This window comes from Pinus tabuliformis, chromosome 7 (assembly GCF_031772625.1).
Source record: "Pinus tabuliformis cultivar Carrire ecotype Pingquan chromosome 7, CPIR1, whole genome shotgun sequence".
NCBI classification, from domain to species: domain Eukaryota; kingdom Viridiplantae; phylum Streptophyta; class Pinopsida; order Pinales; family Pinaceae; genus Pinus; species Pinus tabuliformis.
In genome coordinates, this window is record NC_142293.1 from 1,287,317,493 (window position 1) to 1,287,340,241 (window position 22,749).

At 37.0% G+C, this 22,749-nt stretch overlaps 1 pseudogene; it reads left to right on the forward strand.

The window, feature by feature from the left end:
• The first annotated feature begins 11,902 nt into the window (after positions 1-11,902).
• Positions 11,903-13,309, forward strand: LOC149252205 (long chain acyl-CoA synthetase 4 pseudogene; annotated as a pseudogene).
• The last annotated feature ends 9,440 nt before the right edge of the window (positions 13,310-22,749 follow it).

The window sequence follows — 22,749 nt, forward strand, 5'->3', positions numbered from 1 at the left end:
TCATCCAGCATTGTCACATAACAAGGCCTTGACTAATAGATCTATCTCTCCACGGGATTAAATCTCAATGTTGGCGAGACCAATGATGTATTGACACCCTCACCATTGTCTCTCTCGGAACATACCCTGCCCAGGTTCTCAGAGTATGTTCCACTAGGACTATTCTTATCTTGTATTCCTATTCCTCAAAGAATATCGATCCTCTATGACCACTCTTATGTTGGATTCCCTAACTCATCCTCAAAGGGTATTAGATGCCAGTTTACCCAATTCTCAATTCTTTCTTCCCAATTGAAGACAAGAATGATGTTTCTATCTCTCCCTCTCAACTTAGGCATGACATACACATTCCACTAAGGGAATGTACCCATTCCTATAAAAGGAATGTACCTAAGCTCCCTTTAAATAGGGACTTTATTGAGCTCCCTCTTAACCAGGGACTTGCTTCCAGCATCTCTCTTGGTGGAGATCATGGGGTAGCTAGCTGCCTATAGAACTCCTTCCTTTGATGTCATGAACTACTTCTTTGTCACGGAGTATACATCTTTTGAGACTTCTTTGTAGGGAACATACCATCCATCACTTTCATCCATGTGTCAGTCATGTCATCACTCCTTTCATTGGAAAGTGATTCATTAGTCCATAGCTAACCTTCCTTCATGCCATGTTTCTTTAAGGATCTTTCATCTTGCCACATGGTTATCAATGGTAGAAGGCATTCACCACTCTTCCCTTGGAAACCCTACATAAGCCCATCCATATATTATTCAAAAATAAGAAATGAACATTAAATCAAAATTACCTTTGTGATGGTCTTTTATCATGTCATCTTCTAGTTTGCATCAACATATTGAATACACATTGACACATCTCCAAAAGATATATTTTGTCAAGGGTCTCTTTCTTTTTCAGACTTCCTCAAAGTCTTTATATCTTTCATGGAGATTTCATAGTCAAATCTTTTATTCCTTGGATGTTGATTTCCTTTCTCCATGGTTGCCCTTTTCATGATCTCTTCCTTTCCTTCTTGACACATTTCCTTTCCAGGAAATTCTAATCAGAGTTCCTACAACTATTTTCAACCACCTCATATTTCATATGAAGACATATTATGTTGATTTCATCTAGTCAATGTGTGACCCATGCCTTCTTGCATCCTTTAAAAAGGAGGAGATCCTTCTTTTGATTATGCTCTCGAAGTAGAGTATTCATCCATGTTACCTGCAACCATATGACATGACTCTATTTCATAAAATACAAGCATACATACCTCATTTTTCTTTTAGGTCATCTAGAATCCCTTAGGCAGCTTCCTTGATTGAAATACCTTCAATTCCTTTATCTGATTAACTTATTTTGATCTCATTCTACCATCCCATGAATTCCCACAAGTCGGAATTCTTGATGAAACACTTGCTTCCTTTTAGTTGGTGAACCTTCCAATGAATATTTCAACAGAGGATCTTGAGTATCCTCATTAAGAAAATGTTTTCCCTTTTGATTGATGTATGATGTGCTTTGTACTAGATGACTTATCCCTTTTCTCATAACTTAGTACCATGTATGTTTCTAATGAGTTTACCAAGAGTTATATCCTTCCATAGGTGACTGACATAGACTTCTATCTTTCATGCTTCTCTATGATGATTTCATGAGATATTGCTTTCAATGCTTCTATGATTCCATGATGCATCCTATCATTCTCCCTAGTGACTCATGATGTCCATATCTTATAACAAAAAACTTAAAAAGAACTAGGTGAGGAAGACTATCTCAATCATAGTAGAGATATTTTACTTCCTCTTTTGTGGACTTCTTCGTTTCAACTTCCTCCACTTCTTTGGTGATATGGGCTTCATCCCTTCTTCATTTTTTATTGTCCTTATTGAGCTTAGGAGAGTATCTCTTGTAGTGCCCATATCCTTGACTGATCCATAGCATTGGATCTGCGACATATTGATCTTCTTCTTTTTCTAAGGACCAAACTTTCCAAATATCCCTTTTCTTCTTAACATGATAGCAAATGTTTGACCCTACTCATATGATATTGCATTAGTCTTTGCCTTCAACTTGTTTTCTTTGATATTTCATAGTGACCACAAATTATTAAATGGGATAGATTTCTCCTCTTCATAGGCCTTTGATACAAGGTTTCCTTGTTCATCAGTTAAAGCATTTAGAACAATGCTAATCATTTATTTATCGGATATCATCTCTCCTAAATCTTGAAGTTGATTCCTTATTAGAGATGATTTTGTGGGACATGTAGATATGCCTTCGTCCTTTGATGCTTTCAATTTGCATAGATCAGATCTTAGTGATATGATTTTTCCTATCGTGTTTTTAGAGAATAGTTCTACTAGCTTATCATAAATCCCTTTTGATGTCTCCAACTTTGCTATATAGGGGATGATGGAATCCTTGATGGCTTGTACAAGAATCGTTTTAGCCCTTAGATCCTATTTCATATGTTTAGATAGTGCTTTCCCTTCAAATGGTTTGGATACTTTTCCATTGACATGATCAACAAATTCATTTTCCTTGAGGACTAAGTCTATCCTCCTTTTCCATGCAAGGAAGTTCAATGATCCAACCAAATTGTTGTTCTCCTTGCAAAATGAAGTCAGTTTTACTAGATTTAATTATAGAAATAAAGATACTTACTTGTCAAGTGAATATGAAATATTCAACTTGGTCCCTTTGTTGATGATGATTGATAACTTCTTGATTATGTCTTGATGATTCTTGGATGATCTTCAACAAGGATAAGAATTTCTTTTGAGATGAAATCCTTTGCTTCAAAGAGAGGGAGATTTCCTTGATATCTTTGATGACAACGCCTTTGATCTAGCTACCCTTGGATCGGTAGTCTTGAAGATGCTTCAAAGAGAGGGAGATTTCCTTGATATCTTTGATGAAAACACCTTTGATCTAGCTAACGTTGGATGAGTAGTCTTGAATATGCTTCAAATCCAAGTCCTTCCTTTCTTGAGTAGAGATAGGGTCTTTGAGGTCTCCTTGTTTGAAGTGACGATTGAGTGCGGATCCCATGAAAGCTCCTAGGGTTTTGACTTTCTTCAAGATGATGATGTGATCCTTGTTCTTGAAATGCCTTGGATATGAGGGAATATTTTTTATGCTTTATGACCTTGATACTTTTCTCAAACTTTTTCCCTTGAGTGTCCTTTATTGATCCGCCCTTCCTTGACTTGTTACCTTGACTCTGATACCATGTTGAGAAATCTAGGGCATTAGGATTAGGAGATTTCTCTTTGATGATAACTTCTTCTGCATGATTTTTTCTTCTTTAGATTAGGATCTTCACTTTACTTAGATTATTATAGATTTATCCTTCATCAAAACGTTAACAAAAATTAACAATATAGAGACAAGAGACACATAATATAGGTGATTCGCCAGGGAAAAAATCTCTCCAACTTGAGAGGAAAACCCAAAACAAATTCTTCTTCTTATAGAGACTTCAATTGAAAAATACCAAGACCAAGTCCCTTGCCCAAAACAGGTCAATATACTCAGGCTTCTAGACTTCCTTCTCCTTGCTTGATGTGTGGCTCCTTCTTCTAGGTTTGTCTCAGCTTCCTTTGTATTTTAGATCCTTTATTGAGTGAGTGTCTAAGTGAGGGCGAGTTGCCCTATATATAATGATCCACTAATCAAAATAAGTTGACTTCTCCTAACACATAGGCCGACATGCTTGTCTAGAGACATATTCATCTTCTTGGAAGGCCGACATGAATAATAGATTATGACAAGGTCTTGGAGGGTGATTGACATAATCAAAATTACCTTTTACGATATGTAACATGTCTTCAACACATAATATTGACTCCCTAGACTTTATGACTCGATGACCAACCCTAAAGGCTCACAATGGGAGCCTTAACTATAAAATAAAATTCCTTGATCATGAAACCTGTGATTCAAGCATTACACAAATAATTTTATTTTCTTATTTACGTCAATTACATAAAATAACAATTACACATGTCGTTATGAAGACCGAACTTAGTTACACTTTTTCAACAAATTGTAGTCAAGAAGAATCAAATCTTATATCGAGAGGAAGGATTCAAAGATAGGATGAAGGTGATTCTCAAGTGTATGAAGCATGCTTCAAAAAAGGTGGAGGAAGAAAGAAGTTTGGCTTTCAAGAAAGGAAAGGAGGAAGAATAAATGAAGGAAGAAGACCGCAAGAAATAAGATATGTTTGTCAAGGAAAGAGAGACATATCAAAGTTCCAAGTCCATTAATGTCAGAAGTATGGTAACTTTAGACACAATTGTCCTGAAAGATAAAATGATATAAAGAGAAAGGGAAATCAGCATAACTTTGAAACAAATTTTGAAGAACTTCCAAAGAAACCAAAGAACAAAGAACCTTGTAATAAAGAACTATTCTATTTCTCTACTCTTTTTGGTTTTGTTGCAGATAGTGAATATTTGTGGCTAGTAGATAGTGGTGTCTCAAAGCACATGAAAAGAGGTCAAGATAACCTCACAAGTATGATGGAAATAAGGATACAACAAAAGGTGGAACTTGGAAATAACCATAGTTATGTAGTAAAAGGCACTGGGAAGACACCCATTGAGCTAGAATAACGTGATAGCATTCATCTCAACGAAATAATATATGTGCCAAGTTTTAAGAAGAATTTGATTTCTATTTCATGCTTGTAAGATAAAGGAGATAGAGTATCCTTTGTTGATGGAAAATCTCTTGTTTGGTCCAAAGGTTGTAGTATTGATTCTGCTAGAGTATTTGGAGTTCGTGAAGGAATATTATATATGGTTTTGAAACAATCTTCTCAAGCACTTGTACATAATGATATTAATCCTTGTGAGATTTGGCATAGATGATATGGTCACCTTCATTATAAATCTTTGCCAACCTTAAAGCATATGGTTTTAGGGGTTCCATATTTGTAGGAAGAGCATGAAGGAGTATGCAAAGGATGTGCGCTTGGAAACACTGTCAAGAAATCTTTTCCAAGCAATGAAAGTATATCCAAGGAAGTATTGGACTTAATTCATTCTGGTGTATGTGGCCCTATGCTAGTGGAGTATCTTAAAGGCTCATTTTACTATGTAACATTCATTGATGACTTATCCCACAAAACGTTGATCTACTTCATGAAGACAAAAATAAATTCTTTGACAAGTTTAAGGAATTCAGAGTTGGAGTCAAAACATTGAAGGGAAAAAAGATCAAAATATTGATATCTGATCATGGAGGAGAATATACATCTAAGGAGCTCACTTCCTTTTGCAAAGAAGTTGGGATTAATATTGAGTTGATAGTCCCCAACAATCTGTTATCACTCAAGAAATTTTTTTTTTAAATTTTTTCACAGCAGTTCGATTGTTTGTCAAAGGCACATAAATCCTTTCTACCAGTTTCGCAGCGCAGCTCGGTTTAGGTGATTTCGTAGCGGAAAACACCGAGTTTGCACTAACTACGCTACGAAATGGGGAATTCGTGCGACTATGGATTCTGTCTCCTATGGATTATGTGGGAATATCTGACTCAACGTGTCACAGTGCTGGATCAGCTTGCGAGCGTCTTTATCAGTTTAAAAAAAAAATGAGGATCTGTGGCGAATGGTTTGCCAAATGCATGGGGCAGTAAAACAACACGTGTGTTAGAAACAGTTCCAGGTGCTACATATCAAGTTCTAGGGCACTTGAAAACTTGCTTGGTTCTGACATTTGGTTACAGCGTTGACACTATTTGAGCCAGCTCAAGAAACATCATTTTTCTATGAAAACCTTCTACAATGGCGGGAACTGAATAGTGCGGCAGAATTTATTTTCCTATATGAAGAATTGATGCTAGTGGTGCAAACTTTACCACGAGTTTTGCTACACAAGGAAATAATTGTATCAAAATTTCTTTGCCGGTTGCACATGTAGGCTAAGCTTTCCTTTGAGCCTATCCTCAGTTTGATTGCAGTTCTATCAAGGGATTTGCGTGAGGAGTTCATGCCTTTTCTCCATAAACTAATGGAAGCCATGGGAAACCTTCTAGAATCTGGTGGAGATTGAAATCCTAAAATCCTTGAACAGGTTTTCACAGCTTTCTCTTATATCTTGAAGTATAGGCAGAAGCATCTTGTAAAGGACATTGCATATGTAATAACAAAGCAGCTGCGATACTACCATCGAGAATATGTGCAAGAGTTTTTTGGCTGAGACTGTGTCATTTTGTGCTCCGAAATGCATCTGTTAAGCAGCTCATAAAAGGTATACGAAAAATAATGGGAGAAATTGTCATGGAGTCTTCAGAGGAGAAAACAACAGGCTGTAGGGCTTTACTGTGGCACATTCTGAAGGGTCCAGCATCAAAATTTCATTCGAGAAGCAGAGCACTACCTTCGCCTAGCCACAAATTATGATCCTTCAGTAAAATCTTATTCGCAAGAGAAGAAGGCAAGCTGGGAAAAATGTTTTGGTGGATGACTGGTTTCTCGCCCCCTTCAGCGGTGGATTCAATTTTGGACAAAGAAACATGTACAGTTGAAGACCTCTTGGCCGAGGAGGAAATTATTCAAGAGTGTAAGACTATCAACAATCGCCTTATTAATTTTCTTCGAGGCAAGGAACAAATGCAACAAATGCTATGTTACATTGTACAAGAGCCACCAGATGGTGCAGAAAGTAAGCGAGCTTTCAGGTTTCCATTTATAGCGTGTGAGATATTCTCTTGTGAAATTGACATTATTCTCAAGACACTGGTTGAAGAGGAAGAGTTAATGAATTTACTGTTTTCCTTCTTGGAATCTGACCGGCTCCAAAGAACCTTGCTGGTTGGATACTTTAGCAAGGTTGTAATCTGCTTGCTGTTAAGAAAGACGGTAGCCACCATTCGTTATATTCAAGCACATCAAGAGATACTGGCTAAATTGGTGAATTTGATTGGTATTCCATCGATCATGGAAGTATTGTTCAGGCTAGTTGGAGCTGACAATCATATGTATGCATATCATGTTGATGCTTTGCAATGGTTTAAACCAGAAGATCGCTGCTGGAGGATTTTTGAATAGAAAAGTGTTTGAATTTGCATACAAATACAAGCTTAATAATATGCGCAAAGGGTTGAAACATGAAAAAGCATCTCCACTTTTTGATAAAGTTGTCTTCAGCAAGATTAAACAAGGTCTGGGAGGACGTGTCCGTGTAATGATATCAGGAGCAGCTCCACTTGCAAAACATGTGGCAGAGTTTCTACGAGTAGTCACTTGTTGCCATGTTGTACAGGGCTATGGTTTGACAGAAACTTGTGCAGGAAGTTTTGTTTCCCTACAAAATGTAATGTCAATGATCGGGACTATTGGTCCACCTGTTCCGAATATTGATGTCTGCCTTGAGTCTGTCCCTGAAATGGGATATGATGCACTTTCAGAAGTAACGCGTGGAGAGGTTTGTATAAGGGGCAAAACCTTATTTGCTGGTTATTACAAGCGTGAAGACCTTACCAATGAGGTTTTGGTTGATGGTTGGTTTCACACAGGTGACATTGGGGAGTGGCAGACGAATGGAACACTAAAAATCATTGATAGAAAAAATATATATTTAAGCTTTTACAAGGAGAATATGTTGCAGTGGAAAATCTCGAGAATGTGTATGGCCAGTGTTCTGCTATTGATTCGATTTGGGTTTACGGAAATAGCTTCGAATCTTGTCTGGTTGCTGTTGTTATACCTAATCAAAGAGCACTTGAAAGTTGGGCCACAGATAATGGACAAACTGGAGATTTTACTGCATTGTGCCAAAATCCCAAGGCAAAAGAATACATTTTGAATGAACTTAATGCAGTTGCTAAAAGTAGCAAGTTAAAGGGTTTCGAGTGTAACTTTAGTTGACCGAATACTGCCCTCCAATCTGCAGGCAATGCACAGAATCGAATGTTGAATAGCTGGTAGTATTTGACAAAAGGTTTCTCCTAGGAAAGCTCTCTCGTCCGCACAATGAATGAAATGCATTAGTTTAGAGATTTTTCTGCTGATGAATTTCATTTAACTGTAATGTCATCCGCTCCAGGATTTGCAAGAATTTCAAGCATGAATGTTATGAGCATTGATAAGTTATTTGTGAGCAAGGTGGCAGAGCAGTTAAAATCTCAGGGGAAATTGAAATTGTTTAAAACAGTTTCGCAGTTTTGCAGCGCGCTACGAAACTGCAAAACTGCTATAGGTGTTGATTTTAAAACGCAGGCAAACAGTTTGATGGGAGAATCAAAAATTTGCAAAGGGAACACCTCAGTGACATGAAAGGGATCAAAGGAAGCTGTTACAGCCATTAAACATTTGCCAGGTGTACCTTTAACAAAAGGTGAAATCTTTTAACCTAAGTTTAAGATTTTTGGTTATAAAGTCACTTTATTCTCGGTGATTAGGGTTTGGAGAAGAGCTGCATACGAAAAGTTTTGGTTGGCACACCTGTCTACCAAGGAAGCCTCCAGCATATCAGGAGCATGGTGTTACCCTATTCTCTTGGGTTATTAAAGAATTAAAGTATCCACTGCTGCATACTCGGTGATGGGGGACCAGAACCGAAAATTTAGGGATATTTTCAGCCAATACAGAACAGATCAAAGCCTTCGGTATTCAAAGCCAGCATGGGACATTAATTTCCCATCTTATGCCATCTCATGCCATCTCAGCGCAGCGAAAAGGAAACCATGTATTAAAGCTACAAAAAGGAATCATTCTACGAGGAGGATAGAATTAGAGTTATAGTTTAACTAGGACTCTTTGTAATTCCACTTCAGCACTTAATGTATTTAATGAGTCAGTTAAACAGTAGATAGGGGTAATTAGTAGCAGTCATCGAGCTCCCCTCATGCTGGAGGAGGAAGCTCAAAGTAGTTAAGGATATGTTTCTATATATAGATCAAACTTTGATGTAATAGGGGTTGGATGTTTTTGGAGAAGACTGTTTTGGTTTATGTATAGCAGATTTCAGTAATGCAAATGACTGTTGTTTCTTCTCAGGATTCACAATAGATCTTATTGTTCAAATGTATGATGGTTTATTCTCTTTAATGTTCTTTTACAGTTTGGTTAATGCATAATCACTCAGAACTCATGAATCATGCTCTGACTTCCTGTATGCCTAGGCAAACTGTGTTTCATGTAAGTTATATTTGAACATTAGATGTAAAGTGCCCTGATTTCTATGAAAGGATAGTGTTATTGTTTACTGAGATATTAGTGACTCCATAAGCCCAATGGGAAGCAATTCTGTCCAGCCAGTACATTTTTCATGTGTCTTGTAAGAGTTAGCCATCTTGTTCAATATCAATAACCTATGAGAGAGCCCTCTCAGACTAAGGAGGCTAAGCCTTAGTTAAAAGCTTGGTTTGAAACAGTTACACAGAGTCTTGCTGATTGGCAGCCTTCAGTGCCTGATTTTGTGATAACATTTTGGTGCGTCTGCCGGGAGCCTGAAGATTATTCATTCCCGAAATCATGAAGCTGAACTTCTGAAGGTAGCAGGAGCTCAGAAGGTTTTCGAGGCTGCAATCTACCTTGGCGACTCCATTGTTGAAGAATTCGAAATTCATAGGTTCATGGTGATTTCACTGGAGTTATGAAGGACCCAGAAGCTACCATTCTTAGTTCAAGGTATGCATGCATAGATTTTTCAGGAATTCATGGTTTCCCAAATCATTTTCCCAAGGATGCATATTTTCTAAGGAACGGTCCCAAATTTAATGGAGAAGATTTGAGTTTAACTTTGAAGCATATCTCAGATTTCTGTCATTTTGCTGAGCTTCTTAGAGTTAAACATGAGGATGTTTGCATTATGTTATTTTATGATTCACTTCAAGGGAAATGCAAACAATGGATTGAAAGTTTCCCTATCAAATCCGTTAAGTCATTTCAAGACTTATGGCTTATGTTTTTGGAGGAATGGATAGATAGGTCAGAGGTGGTGGCAAACTCTCCTTCAGTTGAGGGTTTCAAACAATGGAATGATGATCATATTAATGAAGAAATAGGTGAAAATTTTTCTTTGTCCTTGTCCTCGTATCTAAAGTCATTTGACTGTAAAGCAGAGGATAAGATGAGATTTTTGGATGAAGTTGCTGAGGACATTGAGAAAGAAATTGAAGGTTTAGAAGGTCAAATTCAGGCATATAGTTTTCATAATCATGATCATTATTTTCAGCAGCTTTCTATGGCAGAACATAAGGAGAGAGTATTGCTTCCTTTCTCTTTCACGATTGAGGAAGAGTACACTGTTGTTGAAGATCAGTTTGCACAGCCGGAAAGTTACAAGAAAAATCTAGCTGATCATGTATTCTGGGATCCTATAGCTGACTACATGGAAGAGTTTTACTCTCCAGTGTTTCAGTTTTCCTATAAAGATCAGAGACAATTTCAGTGGCAGCGGTCATCACGATATCATATTGGCTCTGAACTCCGATGCAGTCAAAGAAATCAAACATCAGATAAGACAAATGATTGGCTACATTGGAAATTTCACATTGATTGAGCTGAAAGAAGTTTGAATTGTTAGGGTAGGTAGGTAGGAAAAGGCAAATAAGCTCAAGGTTGACTGAGCATGTTTTTTTTTAGTAGATGTAGATTTCTTTCTCCTACAGTGATCATCAAGCTTAAGCCCGAGGTGAAGGCCCCAGAAGCTTGAAGGGGATGATTGTCGAGCAAATTTCAGTTTGTCATAAATGGATAAAGCACTGGACCTGCGAGTTCTTAGTGTACTACAGGAGCACACTATCCCAAGTGGAGCCACTGTTATCACTCAAGAATTTTTTTTTTTTAATTTTTTCACAGCAGTTCGATTGTTTGTCAAAGGCACATAAATCCTTTCTACTAGTTTCGCAGCGCAGCTCGGTTTAGGTGATTTCGTAGCGGAAAACACCGAGTTTGCACTAACTGCGCTACGAAATGGGGAATTCGTGCGACTATGGATTCTGTGGGAATATCTGACTCAACGTGTCACAGTGCTGGATCAGCTTGCGAGCGTCTTTATCAGTTTAAAAAAAAAATGAGGATCTGTGGCGAATGGTTTGCCAAATGCATGGGGCAGTAAAACAACACGTGTGTTAGAAACAGTTCCAGGTGCTACATATCAAGTTCTAGGGCACTTGAAAACTTGCTTGGTTCTGACATTTGGTTACAGCGTTGACACTATTTGAGCCAGCTCAAGAAACATCATTTTTTCTATGAAAACCTTCTACAATGGCGGGAACTGAATAGTGCGGCAGAATTTATTTTCCTATATGAAGAATTGATGCTAGTGGTGCAAACTTTACCACGAGTTTTGCTACACAAGGAAATAATTGTATCAAAATTTCTTTGCCGGTTGCACATGTAGGCTAAGCTTTCCTTTGAGCCTATCCTCAGTTTGATTGCAGTTCTATCAAGGGATTTGCGTGAGGAGTTCATGCCTTTTCTCCATAAACTAATGGAAGCCATGGGAAACCTTCTATAATCTGGTGGAGATTGAAATCCTAAAATCCTTGAACAGGTTTTCACAGCTTTCTCTTATATCTTGAAGTATAGGCAGAAGCTTCTTGTAAAGGACATTGCATATGTAATAACAAAGCAGCTGCGATACTACCATCGAGAATATGTGCAAGAGTTTTTTGGCTGAGACTGTGTCATTTTGTGCTCCGAAATGCATCTGTTAAGCAGCTCATAAAAGGTATACGAAAAATAATGGGAGAAATTGTCATGGAGTCTTCAGAGGAGAAAACAACAGGCTATAGGGCTTTACTGTGGCACATTCTGAAGGGTCCAGCATCAAAATTTCATTCGAGAAGCAGAGCACTACCTTCGCCTAGCCACAAATTATGATCCTTCAGTAAAATCTTATTCGCAAGAGAAGAAGGCAAGCTGGGAAAAATGTTTTGGCGGATGACTAGTTTCTCGCCCCCTTCAGCGGTGGATTCAATTTTGGACAAAGAAACATGTACAGTTGAAGACCTCTTGGCCGAGGAGGAAATTATTCAAGAGTGTAAGACTATCAACAATCGCCTTATTAATTTTCTTCGAGGCAAGGAACAAATGCAACAAATGCTATGTTACATTGTACAAGAGCCACCAGATGGTGCAGAAAGTAAGCGAGCTTTCAGGTTTCCATTTATAGCGTGTGAGATATTCTCTTGTGAAATTGACATTATTCTCAAGACACTGGTTGAAGAGGAAGAGTTAATGAATTTACTGTTTTCCTTCTTGGAATCTGACCGGCTCCATAGAACCTTGCTGGTTGGATACTTTAGCAAGGTTGTGATCTGCTTGTTGTTATGAAAGACGGTAGCCACCATTCGTTATATTCAAGCACATCAAGAGATACTGGCTAAGTTGGTGAATTTGATTGGTATTCCATCGATCATGGAAGTATTGTTCAGGCTAGTTGGAGCTGACAATCATATGTATGCATATCATGTTGATGCTTTGCAATGGTTTAAACCAGAAGATCGCTGCTGGAGGATTTTTGAATAGAAAAGTGTTTGAATTTGCATACAAATACAAGCTTAATAATATGCGCAAAGGGTTGAAACATGAAAAAGCATCTCCACTTTTTGATAAAGTTGTCTTCAGCAAGATTAAACAAGGTCTGGGAGGACGTGTCCGTGTAATGATATCAGGAGCAGCTCCACTTGCAAAACATGTGGCAGAGTTTCTACGAGTAGTCACTTGTTGCCATGTTGTACAGGGCTATGGTTTGACAGAAACTTGTGTAGGAAGTTTTGTTTCCCTACAAAATGTAATGTCAATGATCGGGACTGTTGGTCCACCTGTTCCGAATATTGATGTCTGCCTTGAGTCTGTCCCTGAAATGGGATATGATGCACTTTCAGAAGTACTGCGTGGAGAGGTTTGTATAAGGGGCAAAACCTTATTTGTTGGTTATTACAAGCGTGAAGACCTTACCAATGAGGTTTTGGTTGATGGTTGGTTTCACACAGGTGACATTGGGGAGTGGCAGATGAATGGAACACTAAAAATCATTGATAGAAAAAAAAAATATTTAAGCTTTCACAAGGAGAATATGTTGCAGTGGAAAATCTCGAGAATGTGTATGGCCAGTGTTCTGCTATTGATTCGATTTGGGTTTACGGAAATAGCTTCGAATCTTGTCTGGTTGCTATTGTTATACCTAATCAAAGAGCACTTGAAAGTTGGGCCACAGATAATGGACAAACTGGAGATTTTACTGCATTGTGCCAAAATCCCAAGGCAAAAGAATACATTTTGAATGAACTTAATGCAGTTGCTAAAAGTAGCAAGTTAAAGGGTTTCGAGTGTAACTTTAGTTGACCGACTACTGCCCTCCAATCTGCAGGCAATGCACAGAATCGAATGTTGAATAGCTGGTAGTATTTGACAAAAGGTTTCTCCTAGGAAAGCTCTCTCGTCCGCACAATGAATGAAATGCATTAGTTTAGAGATTTTTCTGCTGATGAATTTCATTTAACTGTAATGTCATCCGCTCCAGGATTTGCAAGAATTTCAAGCATGAATGTTATGAGCATTGATAAGTTATTTGTGAGCAAGGTGGCAGAGCAGTTAAAATCTCAGGGGAAATTGAAATTGTTTAAAACAGTTTTGCAGTTTCGCAACGCGCTGCGAAACTGCTGTAGGTGTTGATTTTAAAACGCAGGCAAACAGTTTGATGGGAGAATCAAAAATTTGCAAAGGGAACACCTCAGTGACATGAAAGGGATCAAAGGAAGCTGCTACAGCCATTAAACATTTGCCAGGTGTACCTTTAACAAAAGGTGAAATCTTTTAACCTATGTTTAAGATTTTTGGTTATAAAGTCACTTTATTCTCGGTGATTAGGGTTTGGAGAAGAGCTGCATACGAAAAGTTTTGGTTGGCACACCTGTCTACCAAGGAAGCCTCCAGCATATCAGGAGCATGGTGTTACCCTATTCTCTTGGGTTATTAAAGAATTAAAGTATCCACTGCTGCATACTCGGTGATGGGGGACCAGAACCGAAAATTTAGGGATATTTTCAGCCAATACAGAACAGATCAAAGCCTTCGGTATTCAAAGCCAGCATGGGACATTAATTGCCCATCTTATGCCATCTCATGCCATCTCAGCGCAGCGAAAAGGAAACCATGTATTAAAACTACAAAAAAGAATCATTCTACGAGGAGGATAGAATTAGAGTTATAGTTTAACTAGGACTCTTTGTAATTCCACTTCAGCACTTAATGTATTTAATGAGTCAGTTAAACAGTAGATAGGGGTAATTAGTAGCAGTCATCGAGCTCCCCTCATGCTGGAGGAGGAAGCTCAAAGTAGTTAAGGATATGTTTCTATATATAGATCAAACTTTGATGTAATAGGGGTTGGATGTTTTTGGAGAAGACTGTTTTGGTTTATGTATAGCAGATTTCAGTAATGCAAATGACTGTTGTTTCTTCTCAGGATTCACAATAGATCTTATTGTTCAAATGTATGATGGTTTATTCTCTTTAATGTTCTTTTACAGTTTGGTTAATGCATAATCACTCAGAACTCATGAATCATGCTCTGACTTCCTGTATGCCTAGGCAAACTGTGTTTCATGTAAGTTATGTTTGAGCATTAGATGTAAAGTGCCCTGATTTCTATGAAAGGATAGCGTTATTGTTTACTGAGATATTAGTGACTCCATAAGCCCAATGGGAAGCAATTCTGTCCAGCCAGTACATTTTTCATGTGTCTTGTAAGAGTTAGCCATCTTGTTCAATATCAATAACCTATGAGAGAGCCCTCTCAGACTAAGGAGGCTAAGCCTTAGTTAAAAGCTTGGTTTGAAACAGTTACACAGAGTCTTGTTGATTGGCAGCCTTCAGTGCCTGATTTTGTGATAACACAATCCAAAAAAAAATGGAGTTGTTGAAAGAAAGAATAGAATAATTGAAGAATTTGTCAAGGTGATGATGCATGAACAAGACCTTTCTATGCTTCTTTGGAGTGAAGCATCAACAACCATTGTCTGCATTCAAAATAGAAGTCTTCATCAAATCTTGGAAGAAAAGACTTCTGAAGAAGCATTCAATGGAAAAATACCACAAGTTGGTCATTTAAGAATATTTAATTGTCCTATTTATATTCATGTTCCTAAAGATAAGAGAAGAAAATTAGAGCCTTTAGGAAAGAAGGGAATATTTGTTGGTTACAATGAGTCATCAAAGGCATATATAATATATATTCCATGAAAACATCAAGTTGAAGTTAGCAAGGATGTGACATTTGATGGGAATATGGCTTATTGGAATTCCAAAGAAGTTTACTCGGATGAGGATGAAGAACATGAAGCTCCCAAGGAAGAAAGATCTAAACCATTGAATCCTACTGAACATCCCACTGATCATCAAGATGAGCTAGAAGGGCCAAGTGAACCCGTGGAACTAATTTTTCCTGAAATCAAGAAAAGGCCATCTTGGTTGAGATCCACTTTGTAGGAAGTGTAAGTATATGCAACACCATGCGGCACCTTCAGGGAAAGTAAGAGGCTAAAGAGGTCTTCTGGTTATGCAACATTGATGACTAATATTATTGATGTTGAGCCTTCCATGTATGAAGAAACCACTAAACAACAAGTTTGGGAGGGTGCAATGCTAGAATAATATCAATCGATCATGAAGAATGATGTGTGGGAAATTGCACCTAGACCTAAAGATAAATTGGTGGTGTCCTCCAAATGGGTATACGATCAAGCATGTAGTGGATGGAAGCATTGACAAATACAAGGTGAGATTTGTGGCTAGAGGTTTCTCCCAGAAAGAGGGAGAAGACTATGATGAGACTTTTTCTCTGATTACCAGGTACAATACTATTAGATCCATTATTTCTATTTCTTCTTCTATGGGATGGGATTTACATCAAATAGGTGTAAAGATTATTTTTCTTAATGGAGTGATTGAAGAAGAAGTATACTTAAAGCAACCTCAAGGTTTTTAGGTCCATGGTAGAGAGTCTCACATATGCAGGTTGAATAAGGCCTTGTATGGACTTAAGTAAGCACTAAGAGCCTTTTATACATGAATTGACAATTATCTTACAAGACTTGGTTTCTCCAAAAGCAATCATGATCCAAACTTGTACTTCAAGGTCGAGAAAAATGAACATGTGATCCTATTGTTGTATGTTGATGACCTATTTGTGACAGGTATGAAGCATCTGATTATTTGGTGTAAAATGGAGTTAGCTTCTAAATTTTATACGAAGAATGGAATATTGGATTGATGCACTACTATTTTGGGCTAAAAGTATGGCATACCGACGAAATCTTTCTTGGTCAAGGAAAATATAGTATCAAGATCCTGCAGAAGTTTGGTATGATGGTTGCAATTCAATTCCAACTTTTATGGTTACAAATCTGAGGAAGCAAAGATATTATGTGTTTGAACTGATAGATCCATCGATGTACCATAAGGCTCACTAATGTATCTAGTTAACGCTAGGCCATATTTTTGCTTTGTAGTCAATACATTGAGTCAGTTCTAGTTGGAACCTAGACATGACCATTAGATTGCAACAAAGCATATATTGAGATACTTGTGTTGTATGGTTGAATTTGGTCTAAGATATGTCTCAAATGATGATATTCAGTGGCAGGGTTATACAGATGCAAATTGGGTAAGGAATGTTAAAGATAGGAAGAATACATCTAGAGGATGCTTCACTTTGGGCTTTGCTATGATTTTATCGATGAGCAGGAAGCAGACATTTGTCGCACTCAATGTTGCCAAGACAAAGTATATTGCAGCTAGCTTTCCGAGTTGTGAAGCAATATGTCTTTGGAAGTTACTCAAAATTGTTTGATCATAACCTCGAACCGACCGTGATATATTGTGATAATCAAAGCAATGTGAAGCTGATAGAGAACCCAGTGTTCTATGACATGTTGAAGCACATCGAGATCAAGTAGCACTTCATCCATGACATGGTGCAAAAAGGACCATTGAAGCTCCCATATGTTTCCACTAATGAGCAAATTGTAGATATCTTAACGAAGTCTTTGTTCATCGTTTGTATATTTTAAAGACAATATTGGAATCATGGAGAATGTCTCTCTCGTTGAGAGGGAGTGATGAAATAACATCATGGACTGACATTCTCCCTATGTTAAGTATTATGACCCGCATTAGGGAGATTGTCCCTGTGTCAAGTAAAGTGACCCGAATTAGGGATAATGGTTCAGAGGACTGACATTCTTCCTGTGTCATATATGACCCAAATTACTCTGATAAGAGTGTGGCCTTTGGTGATTCACCATGTGTCAAGATGTTGACCCAAATTATGGTGAACCAAGACTAGTCAGGATGTTATGTGTCAAGTATTGACCCAAATTATGGCGACTAGTTGATGTTGAATGATGTACCATGTGTCTAAAGTACTGAAGCGTATTATGGTGAGGAGATGTGTACATCTGAGGTATTGACTCGAATGATGGTACCGTAATGATGTTATTGAGCTACCGCGTGTCAAAGTTATTTGATCCAATTATGGTATACGATTGATGTTATTCGATTACCATGTGTCACATTTGTGACACAATTATGGTGATAATTTCTTATAACCCTTTCTTAGATAAATTTTTTCATAACAAAAACATTTATCTAGTCATTATGAATACCTCCCTAGCTAAGAAAAAGCGTTAAATTTTATAATTATGGTCAGTCTTCATAATTTGTATTTTATCCCTGTAATAAAAAAGAAACATGTTATTAATTCCTTTTTGATCATTTATTCCTGGGAAGAGTTTGATCATGTTATTAATTATGAAGGAGTATCTACCTTTCCTCGTGAAACATGTTATTAATTCCTTTTTGATCATTTATTCCTTCGAAGAGTTTGATCATGTTATTAAATATCAAGGAGTATCTACCTTTCCCAACCACGAAAGAAGGGGGTTCACCTTATCCTTTTGACTGGTTAGCTCGAAGCACCACCTGCATAGCTTACCTTCACACATATTTTTCATCCATGCCCGCATCTCATGGCACGACGCCATACCAAAACAATTCCAACTTGTCATCCATACCTAACCTCGTGCCATGCACATTGACTCCACATATAATCTTGGTTTCCATTCCATCAATTCCTCATACCACGTCGATGTAATAGTTATGGGGAGCCAAAGAATGAATCAAATGAAATATATTGCAGGTTTAATATCCCTGAATGTTCGGATATCCTTAAACGTAGGATATGAAAATGTAAACTAAAACTTGCTAAAGGATTGGCCGTGAAGTTTAAAAATGCATCTATTGATTAAATCATTTTTATATATCCGGTTGGACAACTAAATTGTTAAGGATTTTGGGTGTGGAATGTGAATAGTTAATGAAATCTAAGATATTTTAGAAGATGATTCCAAAAATCAGTTAATGGAATTCAAGATATTTTAGAACATTATTCCAAAAATCAGTTAATAAAATTCAAGATATTTTAAAAAATATTCCAAAAATCGCATAATGCATTTATATGTAACCTTTTTCTGAATAATAAAAGTAATTCACGTTTATCCTTCAATCTAGCAACAGTGGTATCAGAGCAAGTTTCGCTCAGAAACCTACCAGATCCGCTTCTCTAAATTGGTAAGATATGCTACTCTCTGAGAAATCCTGAAACTCTCGGCTATTCTTGTGCCTTTCTCTGACATTTCCACGTCCCTATTCTCACGAGTCGCCATTTCTCTGCTTGACACTATTTCCTATGTTCGTTAGGCCATTTCTCACTCCATAAAATCCATCTATAATTGTTTCGTCTGAGCCTTGTCAGTTCTGCCCACCTGTGCCTCGGAATTGTTACCTATGTCAATATAAACCAAACGCTCCCCTTTATTTGTCTCATATGTATTTTTCGACTAAATAATACCACAGGAGATATCAGTTGCATCCTCAATTACCATGGATTTTATGCAAAATACTCTTATGAAATATATAGGTGCCATTTGCATAACATTGCTCTTCTGCAGCACCTTGAACTTGGAGGTAGTACCAGCTCAGCAAATCGATTTCTTCAAATTGGTTTTGTAGTAATGAAGAGTCTTGTTGTTGTTATCTTCTTGTAGCAAATTTCTTAATTGATGTTCTATGGCTAGATCCAATCCTCAATAGTGTTACTCCCATGCCTGGTTTATCACAAGCGAAGAGAAATGAAGAAGAGAAAGTACCCAGGTGAAGCCAAAGTCGGTGCAAATAATGTCGAGATCACCTTATCAATCGGGTGCAAGCTTTTGATCAGATCAGAACATAAGTGGTATATTTACTGATCCCAAGAGATTGAGCAGTGATTGATTGATTTACTGGACATAGCATGGAGGGTGTTCAAGCCCTGACGAGAATAGACGAAGGGGGAACCGAAAGCGGAGGGGGACTAGAAATAAATGCGTGTGTGACCATTGCCTAGGCAACATCCACAAAAAAATCACCACCGCCAAATCCCTTGTTTCAACAAGGCGTTGAGCAAGCGAGATTCCATAAAAATATACTGCCATTTTCAAGTGTTACTGTACACCGGAGAACAAAACAAAATCTTAGTGTCTTCACACCAAAGAAATTTGCAAGTCAGATGAAGGATACCATGACCATTAGTCTTAGAGACAGTGAGAAAGTGCAGATAGGAATGCTTCTGATTTTATCTACTGCAATGTATGGGAAAGTCGTAAATCACCTGTCATATTTTATCTGTTAAAAGCTAGAATATCATGGGACACTTGAAGAAAGGAGTTTAGTTCCACGAAAATCAATAGTAGACCAGATGTAGAGTTCGAGGAATCTGTTATTATATTGTTCCATTTGTTGATAAACAGAATATACAAGCGGAGACAGATACTTCAATCCAATTTTTTTTTAGAATAGCGCCTGCTTTTGTTTGTTGGCTTTGGGCATTTTTCCTTTAGTTTTTAAAGCACTGTACTTTCTGGGCATTCAAATTAATGATAACCTGCAAATTGTGTTTTTTTTGTAAGTTGTGAAATTGCATAGTAAATGGGTGCATTTTCGCTGGAAACCGTCACCCTTTTTGAGTTTCATGTATGGGGATCATTGTTTTTTTTACCTTCATCCATGTGAATATTTATAAACATATTCATCCTCTCATTTTTGTATGGGATAGGATGGGAAGCATTATCAATCAAGCATGTACAAGCAAGCTTGAGTAACAGTGATAGCATCTTCTCGCCTTCTATCCGATAGGGGAATTGATGATCGACTACAAGTTTCAAAGAGCCTAAGCCATAGCCATAGCAGCACCAAAAGAAAAGCCTCAAGCCTAAACCAAAATCAAAGTTGCAACTAGAGTCAAAGTTATGAGTGTGATTTAGTTTATGGTCAACTTCAAATTGGAATTGGGAGCACTTCCTCTATCAGAAGACTTTAGCTTCTAGCCAGATTTGGAACTATTCCAAGAATTTCATTAAGCATTTCAGAGTTGGTGTCATCCTTAAACCATTGTTGGTTGAGACTTCAATGATCTCCCTTTTCAGAAAAATAGGGAGCACTTCCGCTAGCAGAGGACTTCAGCTTATAGCTAGATTTGGAATTTTTTTAGGGACAACATCAAGCTTTATAGGTTGAGACCCCAATGGTCTCCCTTTTCAAAGCATCAAGGAAAACTTCCTCTAGCAGAAGACTTCAACTTCTAGCAATATTTAGAAGAATTCCAGGAAATGCACTAAGCATTCTAGTGTTGGTGGTCATCCTTAAACCACCGTCGGTTGAGACCTCGAGTTCTCCCACCTTATACCGTCATCTTAGAGAGCACAGTGAGCCAATTGCTACCATGCATTATTGCATTTTTGTATTTCAACTCTCTGCTTGGACTCATATATACCCCTTCAAATTAGGAGGAGGGGGGGGAGGCCGGGGGGTGGGTGGGGGTGGGGACGTTGGACACCTAATCCGCTAATGGTTATGGGTGTGTAATGTGAACAGTGAATGGAGTCCAAGAGACCTTGGAAGATGAATCCAATGGTCACATAATGCATTTATATGTAACATCTTTTTGAATAATGAAGTAATTCACGCTTATAATTTAATCTAGTGACACATTCCAACACTTCTACTTCACATCTTATACCAAAGCATTTCATCAATGGGAAGGCTCAAAATAGTGACTTGATTTTTTTAATGAATCCTCATATGATATATTTATCATTTGCAAATCTAATTCATTTAAGCTATAATTTGCATTATGAGTTTTATGACAAGATTGAAAATTGGCTTGAGAATTCATGTCTCAATTTTTTTTGAGAAAACGGTAAGGTTGTGCTTTCTTTATTTGTGGATGACGATCATAAAGGAAAGAAGGATCTACTTATTTTTCTTTTTGAAATACTCCAATTCACCTTACTAATTGTAAATTTCTGTCTTTTCAAGATTTTACTTCAATGGTTGGAAATCCAACTTCATTAGTATCATAATTATTTAAGTAGTATAGTTTGTAGGTTAATTAGTTTAGTTTTGTTGTTTCAATTATAAGTATACTATTTTTCTTTTTTCTACTTGAATAATGTAGTTGTGAAAACATTCTACTATCAAGCTAAAGGCAAGCGATCATTAGATATTATGAGGGGAGTTTACTTAACTTTCTTTCATTTTCTTTGTATATTCTTGTTCATTATGTGTTGAGAAATGTTTAATAGAATCATTATTCTAAAATCATGTAACAAGATTATCTAGAGTGAAATAATTTATTTTAACTCATAAGCTTCTTTTTCCATTTCACATGAAATGAAATGGCTCTGGTTAGTTTTGGAATTGATATCATGACTACACATTTAATTTTAGGTTTATTTTGTCTAGCCTTTCATTTTTCCATTTTGGTTTCTTTTGTGTTCAATAAAAGGACAAATCTACAAAACATCATGTACATGGTTTAATAAGTTCTAAAGTAAAGTACATATTTAGACCATTAAAAGATCAAATAGGGACAAAATGTTTAGAATTCATATTATCCCTTAAGGTTTGATTCTTTTATCATTTTGACTTGAGATATAATTCTTACATTGTTGGATGTTGATTTATTCATGGCCTATGCTTTTGTTTTCCCTTTTTTTTTAGCATCTAAAGGCTTTCTGAGTTTGTCTTTTCTTTAAGGTTTCAGTAAGGCTTGATTTTATCATTTTCGGGCTTTTTTGAGCACACTCATTGGGCAAAGAGCAAATGATCTACTATATAAGGCTGAAATCTTATCTTTTAAGGAAATCTTAGGAAGATGTTTCTTTTGTGTTGACAATCAAATCCTTTTTTTAGTTAGACCTTGATTTTCGAAATATGTTATGGAATATGTTTAAATGTTTATCTAAATTTTTCCATCATTATTTAAGAACTTTTATTTTAACCCAATAGTAATATCTTTGCAAGATAGTTTACTTTTAAGGTAATCGTTGTTTGGGAAAGTTGGATTAATCAGTAAAAATTAGTAACTAATAAATTTTTACGCCATCTCTTGCTCTTAAGAAGTCTGTAAGATTTCTTCCCTATATATTAAGTAATCTCTTGCAGATTAATAATAATAATAGTTTTATTATAACATAAGAAGTTAATTGAAGGATAGGAGGTATCATCACAAGCCGGCTTGTTTTCTTTTGTAAGTTTTTTTGAATGGCATTTAACTAGTTACCAAGCCAGGGCATCTACGTTTAGTTGATTTCTAAGAAAAGTCACAAGTAAGAAAGTAAAAGGATCTATTAACTATGTATCCATATCTAGTAGATGGAATGAAAGCATTTGATTGGGTTAAAGGG